This window comes from Ursus maritimus, unplaced genomic scaffold (genome assembly GCF_017311325.1).
Source record: "Ursus maritimus isolate PB19 unplaced genomic scaffold, ASM1731132v1 scaffold_19, whole genome shotgun sequence".
NCBI classification, from domain to species: Eukaryota; Metazoa; Chordata; class Mammalia; order Carnivora; family Ursidae; genus Ursus; species Ursus maritimus.
The window spans coordinates 9,365,593-9,378,939 of NW_024424341.1; positions in this window are offsets into that span (position 1 = coordinate 9,365,593).

Below are 13,347 nucleotides of genomic sequence, written 5' to 3' on the forward strand. Positions count from 1 at the left end.
GGAGACCCAGGCTGCGGGCGCGCGGCGAACTTCCCAACTCCGGCGCTAGGCGCGCCGGCCCGCGGGGGGAGGGAGTCCCGTGGCGGGATTTGGGGGGAGGAAGTCCCGTTTCGTGAGTGTTTCTTCGTTTCTTTAAGAGCTACCAGAAAGCAGCCCACCCCCACCCCATAAAAAAAAAATAAGCGAGTGGGGAAGAGCCAGCCCCACGCCGGTCCGCCTCCTGCCCGCGGCCCGGCCTCCCGCCCGCTCGCCGCCTGGCTCGGCGCTCCTTCGCCCCGAGTTCTCCATCCCCTGGATCGCGGGCTCGCGGGGGCGCGGAGAAGAGGACCGAGGAAAGGTTTGGGAACGTGATGGGTTTGGGGCTTTTGGAGGGGGGAGGGGCAACTCTCCCGCCACCCGGATCCTTCTCAAAGGGCCCCGAGCCTCCAGCCCCTCGTTGCTCCCTCGCTCCCTTTCTCTACCTCGGACATTCCCAGGACAATTAGGGCTGAAGTTTTCGGGAGAAGCAGCCCCGAGCCCGTGGGATAAGGGGCGGCCCGGCTCCGCCCAGGACCCCTCCCGGACCTCCCCCCCGGCTGCCCCGGTTGGCTGCAGGGCGCGTCACTCCGCGGGGAGGCGGCCGCGGCGGTGGCGCCGCGGAGCCCGGGGCGGGAGGAGAGCAGGGACCGGCTTGGGATCCGAGTTCAGCTCCAGCCTGGGGGAGGGGAGGGGCCGCCGCTTACCCTGAACGCAGCAACCCGCCCCTGGCCGCGGGAGGCGCGGCCCGGGCTGGCCGGGCCGTGGGCAAAGCCAGTCCTGAGGACCCCTGGGTTCCCCGCCCTGGGGGGAGGGGACCGCGCCCCATGCTCCTGGCAACCAGGTGGCCGTGCTGAGCCGGGAGTAGTGGAGGGGGGGCTCCCAGTCCACAGCTGTCTGGCCCGACAGAAGCTCGCCTCCATCTCTCGGCACTTGCCGAGCGCGGCACCCAAACTTTTCGCACTAGCTCCGTCTCCCCAGGCTGGGATGCAGCCTCCCTACCCGCGCCCCGGGGTCCGGAATCGGGAGCGTGGGCCGGGCACTCCCTCCGCTGGGCTCCGGCGCCCGCGAACCTCAGGCTCAGTCCGCGGCTCAGCCTAGCTCTTCCCCTCGCGCCTCGGGGTCTCCTCGCTCCAAGGTTCCCGAAGTCCTGCGCCCGAAGGACAAACTAAACTTCGCTTGAGTAATGGGGGAGGGGGGGGTGCAGATACACAATCCCTGCCCTATCTCGCTATCGGGAGAGGAGAGGGCTCATAAGGACGCCCCAATTCGGGAGCGCCCTTGAGTCTGGGGAGCGCCGCAGTCGGTTCGCGCGAAGTGGGCACCAATCTTTCGAGTAGAGTTTCGGGTGCTCCGGACCCTTACCGCTCTCCCCCAAATGACTCTTCTGTTTTAGCTTCGTTGGTCTTTGGTCTTTTTTTTTCCCCCTTTTAATTCTAAATCTTTTGTGTGTGTGGGTGGGAGGGGGGAATGTTTCTGTTTTCCTCCTGGCGACTTTTTTTCTTGGTATAACTTCTCCCTTCTTTCTTTATTCTCGTTCGCCCTTTCTTCACCTTTTCTCTTCTCCCTCTTATTTCTCCTCTCTTCTGCCCTCGCTTGGTCCCTGACACACGCACACGCACACACACTCCCTCTCCACCTCGCTCTCCCTTTCTCCCCAGGTCCTGTTGGTTACAGTAGATTTTGATAAAAAGACAAACGAAGCTATCAGTGGGGCTGATGTTGAAGAATGAAGATAATAATGTTTCCATAGGTGGTGCTTCAAATGCCATTATTTCTCACTGAATATTTAAAGAGATCCCTCGGCAAAGATGGATCTGCGTGCTCCTGGGGTGCGAGTCGCTCGCTTCCCCCAGACCCCCAGGAAAGTGTACAGTAGCACGTGCCAATCGCGCACCCCCCCCCCACCTTGCAAACTGTGGTCCTCGCACACACCAGCCCGCACTATCCCAGGTACGCTAACGTGCCCCTACATATGCACTTGCACACCCTTTCTCCGAATGTGCCTGCATTTGGAGCCGCCCGCGTCCGTCTCTAACACTCTTGGCTTCTTGAAAGTCCGGGCCTCCGGGTCACCGCGTGCTGCCAAGAACCGAGCCGAGCTGGCGATCCCGCAAACCCTTCTTCCCGGTGCGCGCCGCGTGCGCCACGGGAAGCTCCCGGAATAGCTTCACACGTGTTCGTTACTTGCTGTATGTGTTATTAAGATTGAGGGGGGAAAAAAAGCCTTCCCTCCCCCCAAAACACCAAAACAAACAACCAAACGAAATGCACACGCAAAAGCAGCGTCGCGATGTTTAATTAAAAATGGGCGAGCAGAGACTAATTAATTGGGGGGATCCAAACTTTAATAACTTTTTTCGTTCTTTTGCGTCCTCGACGGCGTAGAGGCGGGCGTCTCGCTCTGTGCGCAGCGTCCCCCGCTAATTTCTTGTTTGTTTTCTTTCCCTCTGTGGCCGGGAGAGAGGAGAGGGGAGGTGGAGGAGGGGGGATGGGAGGAGGGGGATGGTCGGAATGGCGGGGAGAGGAGAATTGGTCTTTATTGTTGATGGCAATACATCAATTACGGGCCATTGTCTGGGGCCCAAGTTCCGTGGTTCGCTGACGCGGGCGCTGCGATGTCAGGGCGCGGGTGAGGCTTCGCGTGCCGCGAGGCAAAGAAATAATTAAATTAATAAAAACGGAGACAGCGTGGGGGTTGCTTTTTACTTTTGAGCGGGTCGAAAGGAGGCAGCGAGTGCGAGCGAGGTGCCACAGCTGAATCCTGTCCCCACGCCTTGCTCACCCCAGTGACCTGCGCGCTCTATAGGGGGTCGCGCCGTCCCGGCCTAGGGTGGGGCAGCTGCTGGGGGAGCAGGGCTACCGCGGCTCCGACTTGCCGTTTCCACCAGAGGGCCTGGCACTTTAGGGGCTGATCTCCGCGAGGGAATGGGGGTGGCCCGAAGTGAGGCTGCTGCTGCGCCAGGGTCGTGACCTCGTGGGCCAACAAGAACCGCACCCGGGGGAGGTGCTTGCCGAGTTGTGCAAACTCACAAATGGGGCTTGATGGCTGTGTTTCTCCTAATGCGTCTCGTCGGTTTTCCCAAGACCTAGAGCGCCTTGTTGGGTTGGCGGACCGAAGGGCTGTGCCCCCAAGGCCGCGGGCCACAACTGAGTCCCCAGCGAACGGGTTTCCGAGCCTCTCCGCTTCATCCCAGATCCTGGGAAAGGGAGAGGGTATTGGGCCTCCCCTTTCCAAGGCCTGGCTCTCCCACCTGCAAAAATATCTCATGCTGGCCCAGTCTGACCCCAGGTTTGGGATGGAGCCTGGAATGAGGCCTGGCCTGGGCCCGGGACCTTCCTTCTCTTTCCGCCGGCGCTGGTTGGGCACCCCGGAACTGCAAGACGCCCCCACACGCCCTGGCCCAGCCCCTGCTTCCTCAGCCCCAGGCCCCAGGCCCCAGGCTCCGCGGGCCCCCGGCCAAGGCTAGGAGGGGAGTAGAAGAGGTTTCATTTTCTTGAGTCAAGCAAAAAAACGGCGAAAGGGCTGCAGGGGTGCCCCGGGGGTGGGGGATGAAGGCACATCGATGGTATCAACATTATTGATGGGGAAATGTTCAGGACAGGAGCCCGCGATCAGGTTCCCAGTCCCTCCTCTACCCGCAGGTGGGAGGGGACGGAGTGGGGGTGACGGGGGTGGTGGTGATGATGGTGGTGATAGTGATGATGATGGTGGTGTGTGTGTGTTGGGATGGGGACGCCTGGACGCACCCGCATTAGCCAGTCCTGGCGTTTACTTGTATTTTTCTGGTCTGAAAGTTTGGGAGTGGGGGGGGGGGCAGGCAGAGAAAGGACCGGCGCGGGTAGTTACCCTAGCCCTTAGAACTCTTTGCTAGCGTCGGGGCTAGAGCGGTGGGAGGAGGGGGCAGAAAACCTGACCCAAAGCGAAGACCAAGTTTGGAAAACCCATCGTAGGCTCGGTTATTTTCCACGCCCCGGGCTTCGCTTCCCCGGGAGTTTCAGAAACTCCTTCCTTCCCCGAACTGCTGGCGCTCAAATCCTAGCCTCTCCTCCGCCACGGGAGAGGCTTCGAACCTGAGGCCTCGGGGAGCGGGCTCGGGTGGGGACCCCCGGTCCCGGCGGAGTCGAAGCGGTGCGCACTCGGCGCGCTCGCTCCCCAGCAGCTAAGTCCCCGCGGCGAAAAGGCGCACATTCAGGGGGACTCCCGCCGCCCACAGCCAGGGGCTATCTCCAGACCGGCGCCGGGTGCCGCGCGGGGACCAGGCGCCCCGGCGCCGGCTCCGGCGGGAAAGTTGGCGGTGGCGAGCGAAGGGCGGGCTTGGTAACCGCCCGCACGCCTCCCAGCCAGAGGTCCCGTGCAGCCTGGCGGCGGCCAACTTCATCCTCCTTCTCTCGCAGGGCCATCCCCACGGCAGCATTTAGAAACTGACTTCGCTGGCGACCGCAAGTGCCTGCGATTGCTGCTTTCCGTCCACATGAAGCGTCTTGCACTTAAATTCACTGCGCCCCGCATGCAACAGTGCCTCGCTAAGGGGTCTCTGGGTATAAAATTCCTCCCAAAGGAAATGTCTCGAGGTACAGAAAGTGGAAAAGACTAATCGAATTTATAAAAAGAAAACCTTTGCTTCCTTTTGGTTAAAATCCCATTGCGGTTTTTCTCAGCGTGAAAAAAAATTATCATCATGCAATAGAGTGTAGCTAATTCCTGGAACCTAGTAGCAGGGTGTTCCAAAGCCCAGCAGGGCTCCCAGATTCTCATCTTTGGGCTCAAGAGGTAGGACCTTTGGATCCGGTGAAAAATGATGAGTTCTTATGTCATCTGCTGGGAATGGGTGTGAGATGGTGGAGCCCTGGGCTCTGTGCATTTGGGGGTGTGCCTGTGTGTGGGGGGGGGTCTGCCAGGAAACTCATTTTCATTCATATAGGAGATCCTCTCAAATGACCTCCCAGTGGGAACTCCTAGATCAACTCACTGAGCAAATCTCTTAGAACAAACTTAAAAAAACAAATCGTATACTCTGCCACTTTTCTGTAGCACAATGTCCCTCTTCAAAGAACAGAACAATTTCCAAAGAGCCGTGCATCTTGGTTTTATGAAAAGCTTGTGTGACTGGAGATCTTGCCTGGGGATGACCGTGTTCATGGAGAAAAGCACCTTTTGGTTTCTGTTTGAGACATCCGTGGCCAACTGTGGTTTCAGAACTGTCCTGGGGGTCGTGGCTCTTGTCTGCCCAGTGCCCTTGTGAGCAAGGCCTGTCACTCACATTGCTGGGAATTTACAAACCCCACAAATGTCAGCTTGCACAGGGGATATTTCTCTGGGTTTCTCTGTGAGGGAAAGAGGTGTTTCTTCTCCGAGTTTGCAGTTTGAGTCAGAGTGGTAGCTTCACGTCGTTCCCCACAACCAACTTCAATTCCTTAATCGAGTGCAGTTTTTTTTGGCGCCTTGTGTGTAAGGAGTGAAAAGGGGTGGGGCGGAGGAGGCAAGTGGATAGCCCACCCAGCTCTTCTTCTTTCCCCTTTTCCAGTTCGATGAAGTTTCTTAATTACTGAACCATAATTTCTTTCTCTGGGTTTTCATCCTTCTCTCTCCGGCCACAGCAACAATACGGTTCTCTCCGACTTAATCCCCGGTTTAAGGTGGGGTTTTAAATTTAAGAGACTCCCGTTTCCCAATTCCAAATCTGTGTCTCCCTGCTTTCTTGTGCCTTCCCCAAACAGGAGCAATTATCTCTTAAATCATAATCCCCAAACCATCAACACCTGCACACTAAGGTCGGAAACTAGCTCCAACTTTTTCTCCCCCTTCCCATTTATAATTCTCATTCTGTCCTGGCCTCTGCTCTCTCATCCCGAGTCCCCTCCCCAGCCCAGACTCTGACCTATTTTGTAGTAAAACCCAGTCCCCGAGAAGCCTTGCCCAGAACCTTTGCTCAGGCCCTTACAGATGCAACTTTTGCTTAGAGCTTGGCCCCGGACTCGGGGCGGCCTTCGCCCAACGACAGAAGACAGGAAGATGGTAGCGAGAATCTCTCTCCTTCTCCCGGGAGAGTTGGGGTGCAGCCCTCATTTTCCAGGTTTGTTTGTATTTTCTCTTTCTTTCCGGGACCCCACAGCACCTCCTGTTTGGGAGAGTAGTGCTGAGAAAGCTGGCCTTTTATCCTGGCCTCCTTGACAGTGTCTCTTCTGCTGGTCTCAAGTGACTGTCCCTGGTCAGCTTTAGTCACACGCCCTACCTGGGCACTGGAGTCAGGCTCTGGGAATTTACCTCCTGGCTGTCATTGAACCGCATCCTGGGAACACGGTCCTAGTTGTATGCCCGTGAAGTGGGTAGTAGCCTTGGTCAGATTAATATCCCTAGACTCCCGTTTTTCTGCTGCATGCAAGGTGTCTCATGGAGAGGAGGCACAGTGCTTCGGAGGGGCCAGCAAGGGGTCAACTCTGCCTCCTCCAAGCAGCGTGCCCCGCATATACCTCCAGCAGCTCCTTCTTCTGTTGCGGGGAGATAATAATAGTCCTTATTTCATAGAGCTCTTGAGGGTTAAAAGAGTTAATATGTATGAGGAGTTTAGAACAGTGGCTGGCATATAATTAGCATAAGTGTTAACTATTATTGTTACCGCCCCACAGGTTGTTAGGCTCCAATGCTGCAGGATGGTTAAAAGATTGTTCCCCATTCACCCACCCATCCCTCTATTCATGTCCTCATTCACCCTGCAGAGTAACATGCTAGGCATGGGGGAGACCACGGGAACACTGGGATTCCTTCCCTGGCTTATGGGCAATTGATCAAAGAGTTTATTTCCTGGGCGAGTATTATTGCCTGGCTCAGTGTTGGGGGTGAGTGGAACAGCGTAGGCGCAAGGGTAAACGCAGTGTTTGATGTCAGGGCATTTCTAACTTTTTTTTTTTTTAGTTTTTATTTTTTTTCCTAACATTTTAACAGGAAGTCCCGAGTAATACAGAAAATTGAAACTAGAGCAGGTTGTGCATGAACCCAAGCCTAACTGTGCATGTGGGCCAGGGACAGATCATCTGCCTGCTTCTAGAAGGTTCCTGAGCACTAGTGACACGCAAGTAGCCTGTTGCTTAGGTGCCAGCCTGTATTCACTTCGTTGTTTTATTTGGCTCACATATGTGTGTTTTGATTGTATGGACTCCTCTGAATGGAGCAGAAAACAAAACACAACAATAAAACAGGTGCTGTTTTTCTTTGGGCCCCTTGAAAGGTATAAACCACTCGCAGTGTTTACTTAGGCCTCCTGTTGCTGGCTTTTTTGCTTTCCATTTTTGTCAGATTATAAAAATTGAGCACGGTCGTAATAACAGAACACTCTGGAGCCAAAATCCAGTGGTTGGGGTGGGAATGCTATCAGCCTGTCCTGCCCTCCCAGGTGTGTGTCTGTCGGGTCCGGATGCAAGCCCTCTAGCGGCTGCCGTGCCCACCTTGTGACTGGTGTTATGACCACGTTGTGATTAAAGGTAATTTCACATTTACCGTCGGAATGCGGCGTGCTCTTGGGAACACCCCTCCGCTCTGCTTTGAGATGAAAACGCTTTGTATGGTTAAGATCTAGAGAAAGAAAGAAAGTCTGAGCAAAAAAATTCCCCTGAGCAGCGGCTTCGTTCTGCAAAATGGGAGACAGTCATGCGTTTTCAGGATCCTGATGGCAGCTTCGGGAAGCATCGGATGGCCAATGTCGCTTAGGACGGTCACAGATGTCAGTGAGTGGAGGGCGAGGTTTCTTTTTTCTCTGGTGTAGAGGGAACAGACTCGATTTAATCTGTCACTTGATGTCCTTCTCCTCAAAAATAGTGCCTGGGGGCCCTCGGGGGCTTTATTTAGAAGCTCTCAGGAGCTTGGCAGTATGTAAATTATGCGTGAGTGTCCTTCAGAGTTCCCAGTGGTCACAATCAGGGATTTAAACATGATTTAGCATTTCAGATGATTTGTAGGAGTGCTGGAGCCAGCCGGCAGTGGGGAGAGCCCAGGCTGGTTTTCTCACCAGTGCGTTAAATAGGTTTCCAAGTCTCGGCCGCTCCTTCCGTTCTCTTCCTGGCCTCTGAGTTGATCTATGAGTAGCTCCCAGTGTTGGTGGGTGGCCGCCCCAATGTCATTACTATATCAAGGAGTTCTGAGATGTTTCAAAATAAAAGGTCCTATAACTTTAAAAACACAACTCAGTCTACAGTGTGACCCTTTGCCTGCTCATTCATTCAACCAACTTTTATTGAGCACCTACTATATGCCAGTCGGTATTTTAGGCGCAAAGGATATAATTGTGAAAAGATGGAGAGGGTCTTTTTGATTTTCTGGAGTTCACATTCTAATGAAGGGGATAGGCATTAAAAAAAAAAGAATAAATACGGAGAATGGCAAGTCCTTTAGAGAATATAACACTGTGTGATGTGATGGAGAATGACTGGGAGGAGGCACAGGGAAGAAGGGGAGGGGGATCAGGAAGGTCTCCAGGGAAGCGACCTTCATGCTAAGGTGAGAATGAGGGGAGGGTGTCAGCCATGCCACAATGTGGGGACACGAGCAATCTGGGCCAAGGAAAGAGCAATCGCAAAGATCTTGAGAAGGGAGGGACTCAGAAAAATGTGCTCCTTCTTCTTCGTTTTCCGCTTCTCCTTGTTATTCTTCTTTCAGGAGGATTTGAGGAATGAAATATCCTTTTTTTTAATTGGTTTTTTTAGTCAAATGGATGAAACGAATTGTGGAATAGCCATACAGTGGAATACTACTCAGCCAGGAAAAGGAATTCAGTGCTGATATTTGCGGTGATCTGGACGAATCTCAAAATTATGCTAAGTGAAAGAAAGCAGAAACAAAAGCACACGTACGACATCATTCCATTTATATTGCGTTCTAGAAAATGCAAACCAATCTATGGTGACAGAGAGCAAATTGTGGTTTAATGGTTGCCTGGGGACAGAAGGGGAGGGAAGGAGAGGTTGTGGAGGGGTCCAGGGAAACTCGTGGGGGTAATAGATATGTTTGCTATCTTGATTGTAGTGATGGTTTCGCAGTGACATGCACATTTCAAAACAGATCCAATGGTATACCTCACATGCGTGCAGTTCAGTATACCTTAATCATAGCTCCACAACGTTGAAAAATTAGGTACCTCACTTTGGAAAACATTGGAAATGGATGTTAAAGATAAGAAATTTAAAGAGAAAATGAAAGTTGCCACTGTCCTATTTAAACACTTGAACCCTAGAAGTTCTTTGGGCCTTGGTCGCATTTGATCTGGGAACAAGTATTGCCTTGGGTGGGACCAGGGTTGGCATTGAGCCATCTATCTTGACCCTGGAAGAAGCATCAAGTTTTCCTTGTGTTTTTGAGTAGTAGTGACTTTTTCTACTATTCTACCCAGAAGCAAAAAGTCCTTTGAACGCCAGGTGCTAATCTAGTCTTGGAATTAGAGGCCCTATGGGTGTTGAGTGAGAAAGTTCCAGCCCCCAGCAGCTGGTGCACCCAGATGGAGTTCAGGGTCTGAAGCTGGACCAACACTGTTCACACTGACTTACAGTTTACTGATTGGAGGATTAGTTTGAAAGGCCATAGACCAGTTGTCATCTGAAGGACCATCTTTAATGAAGAACAAGGTTTTTCCCCAATCTGTCATGGACTGACGCTTTTGAAAATATAGTGCTAGAAAATATGAAAACATATTACTAGAAAAAATTCTGAGAAAAAAATGGAATAGAAAACAGAATCGCCCAAAATATGAGCTCAAAATTGTATCGCAGATTCAGCAAACATAGATTATTCTGGCAAACTGTCAGAAACTGTAGTTTCTTTTTTTTTTTTTTTCCAGATTTTATTTATTTATTTGATAGAGAGAGAGAGAGCACAGGCAGGGTGAGGGGTAGAGGGAGAGGGAGAAGCAGACTCCCCACCGAGCGCAGGGCCTGATGCAGGGCTTGATCCCATGACCCTGAGACGATGGCCTGCGCGGAAATCAAGAGTCGGAGGCTCAACTGACTGACCCACCCAGGCTCCCTGTCAAAGTGGTTTCTAAGTGCTTGCTCTCCATTTCTCTAGTTACGGTGTGGCAGACTGACAGTAAACCAGACCAAGCCCTGGCCCACGGACCACAGTTTGAGTAGCCTGGGGCAGCTCAGAATCTCGCAGCCACAAGGCAGGTAATGGTATATGACGTATTTGTTCTTCTCAGTGCTCATGGAAGCTAGATGGGACCCAGGGCTGCCAGAGCCCCCCAGGGCCCGTTGCCTCTGTTCACAAGGAGCTTGTTCATTTTATCACATGGGGACGCACAGATGTCACAGTTGTCTATGTGGAAAAAGCTAGGAAGTACCGTAGACCAGCAGTTCTCATACTTCGGGGAGCAGAACGATTGGGGGCAGGGTGGCAAGGGTCTGTGAAAAAAACCCACACTTGTGAACTGCAGCTCCAAAGATTCTCATTCAGTCCTGCACAGCGCGGGCATTGATATTTTTATCAATACCCTCATTGCGCCATAGTCGACTTTGATATGTTTGTTCCAGAGATCTCATTTTGAGAAGCGTCTTGCAGACACAGTGGCGATGGGTCAGTGGTGGGGATTTCTCTATCAGCACGAGCTCACATCTCTCCACAAGCTAAATCGAGGACCAGAACTTAAACTGAGAGATGCTTCCATCACAGTTCTTAGCTTCAGCAAGAGACACTTTAATTTCAACAGAGAAATAACCTTTTAAGGGACTTAGGGTGCTCACAGATCCCTTAGGAGGGCAAGGGAATCAGGCTCAGCCGTCTAGCTTTGGTCTCTGGGGAAGCTCCTGAGGACACAGGACTCTTGGCTCTGGAAGCCATCCCACTGCTGACCCCGCAGAAGCTTCTGGGCATTGGCTGGGGATAGGTCCCACTCCCATGACATCTTCAGCAGCCTGGATACAGGCCTGGGCTCCCGAGTCAACATGTTGGGCGAGGCATTTGTTGGCTGTTTTGTAGCTGCAAGGGAGGCTGGGAACATAGATGGCTGGCATTTCTAGTTGCTGTCTCAGAGAAGTCTAAGGCTCATGGGGTGGGGAGTTCCCTGAGCTGGGAGAACCAGAAGAATGTCAGGTGGCTCTGTGGCTTGTACAGCCCCACCCCCCATCTGAGACGTTCACGGTGATCTTTTTATTTTTCTGAGCATCACAGAAGGCCCACAGGATACAGGCCAAGGATGGCAGCAAGCTTACTTCAAGTGTCTAAGTCAGCTACTGCCCTTCGGTTGAGCTCCAGCCTCTGCATTTGGATGGGGCTCTGCCTCCTTTGTATGCCTAGCAGTTCAGCCCAATGTGTTGGAGAATCCCTGAGAAGTCATCAGTCACCATCAACCCTTAGCCACCCCCCTGGAAGGCTCTCAGAGCAAAGGGAGGGAGAAGAGAGCTGCTGTTTGTTACATACTTGCCAGGACTCAGGCTTGGGGCTGAGCACAGTACCCACATTAATTAGCCTCATGAATCCCCCCAGGAACTCTGTAAAGCAGTGTCTACGTTTCCCATTTTACAGATGAGAAAACTGAGGCTCTGGAGTAATTGCCCTAGAATCACAGAGGTTTGGGGCTGCTGGGGGCCTATAAACCAGGTCTCGTGATAGCTTTATGAGAAAACAAAACTAAACCTAATGGAACTAAGTGATAACAACAGCAACAAAAAAGTTTCCAAGTTTTAGGAAGGCCAGGTGAGGAGGGGACTTGGGGCAGGAGTTTGGAGTCTGCTGCATGGACACAATCTGGACCTCCGTTTCAATTTCAGATGACAGGAAGATACAGTTTGAGGGAGCGGATTCGTTAAAATCCCCAGAGCTGTGGTTGCTTTGTATTTTTTTATGGATGGTCTTTAAATGCCTTTGGTTTAGAACTGATGGAGCTGATGGAGAGCTTTGAGCAAAAAATTCACCCCCGTGAATTAAACTGTCTCTGATTCCAGATGAGCTCATGACGGAAGCCGGCAGTCGGGCTGCGTGACCACTCCCCCCCCTCCCCAATCCTGCCATTAGTATGATTCAGTAGTTAAGACAGGCAGAAGCTTCTGTTTCTTCTTTTTGCCCTGATGATTGCAGTTGAAAACCAGTACAGGGGTAGAAGAAAGAGCCAGGGTTGAGGAAAAGATGTTGGAATTAAAACCCTTGCCCTGGTTATTAGTAGCAGGATTTTCCCCCAGTTTCTTAAGCTGGTGGGGCTTCATTATCTTTCTATGTAAATCAGGTGACTTCCTCTGTATAGTCACTGCTCTGGGGGGGATGCGGGGGTTTGGGAAGAGGCCCTGACTGTTGGTGCCACAAAGGCAGGACACATGGTAGGAGTTCAGTAAATACTGGTTGAATGAATGGATGTAGGGAGAGCTGGGCTCTTGCCGTGCACCTGTGCCTGGGCTAAAATACAGACAGAGGTGGGGCACCTGGGTGGCTCAGTGGGGTAAGCGTCTTCCTTTGGCTTAGGTCATGATCTCAGGGTCCTGGGTTCTAGTCCCGCATGGGCTCCCTGCTCAGCCCTCTGCCCCTCCCCCCTGCTTGTGCATGCGCTCTCTCTCGCTCTTAAATAAATAAACAAAATCTTAAAAAAAAAAAAAAGAAATGGAATGCTGACAGATGCCAGCAGGCTGGTACTCTTGTCCCAGAGTAGCGTCTCAAACGTTACTGCCTGAGAACTAACTCGGGGATCTTGTGAGCATGTGGATTCTGAATTGGAAGGTCAGGAGTGGGGCCTGAGATTCCAGATTTCTCCCAAGCTCCCGGACGATGCCGATGTTGCCAGTCATGGACCGCTCTGTGTAGTGAGAGTGTAAAGGAGGGGTCAGCAAATATAAAAGTCCTGCAAGGTGGGTGTCGGGTGATGGGAAGGGGCCCCCCTGGGGCCAGTGATCTTCCGAGAGGAGCACGGCTCAGTTCCCCAGCTCCTCCTGTGTCCAGAAATGTTCCCCGTCAGGCACCGTGTCTGTGAAGGAACAAAAAAGCTCATGCCCTTTTGCTCCTGCAAGCGATGAGTGAGGCCTGGCCATGGTATCTCATGTTTGCCATATTTGGGGAAAATGTGGCTCTGGCTGCCCGCTACTCTGAGTCACCAGCGCGTGGCACTAGCGTTAATAACCACTAATCCTTGTTAGACATGGTGTGTGTCGAGCAGCTGGCACATGCCTGGCACGTACTAGGCACTCCAGAAAAGGTGGCTGGTAGGAGGATGGTGATTGTTTGATGAAATCCTCTCTCATCTCCCTCGAGTTCTCTTGTGGCTTGATGACATGGGTATTAGTTGTGCAGGCTCTGGAATGTTCATCTCCAGATCCTGGAGACGTCAGGCATCTGGGCTGATTCCCCGCTCTGCACCTTTGCCA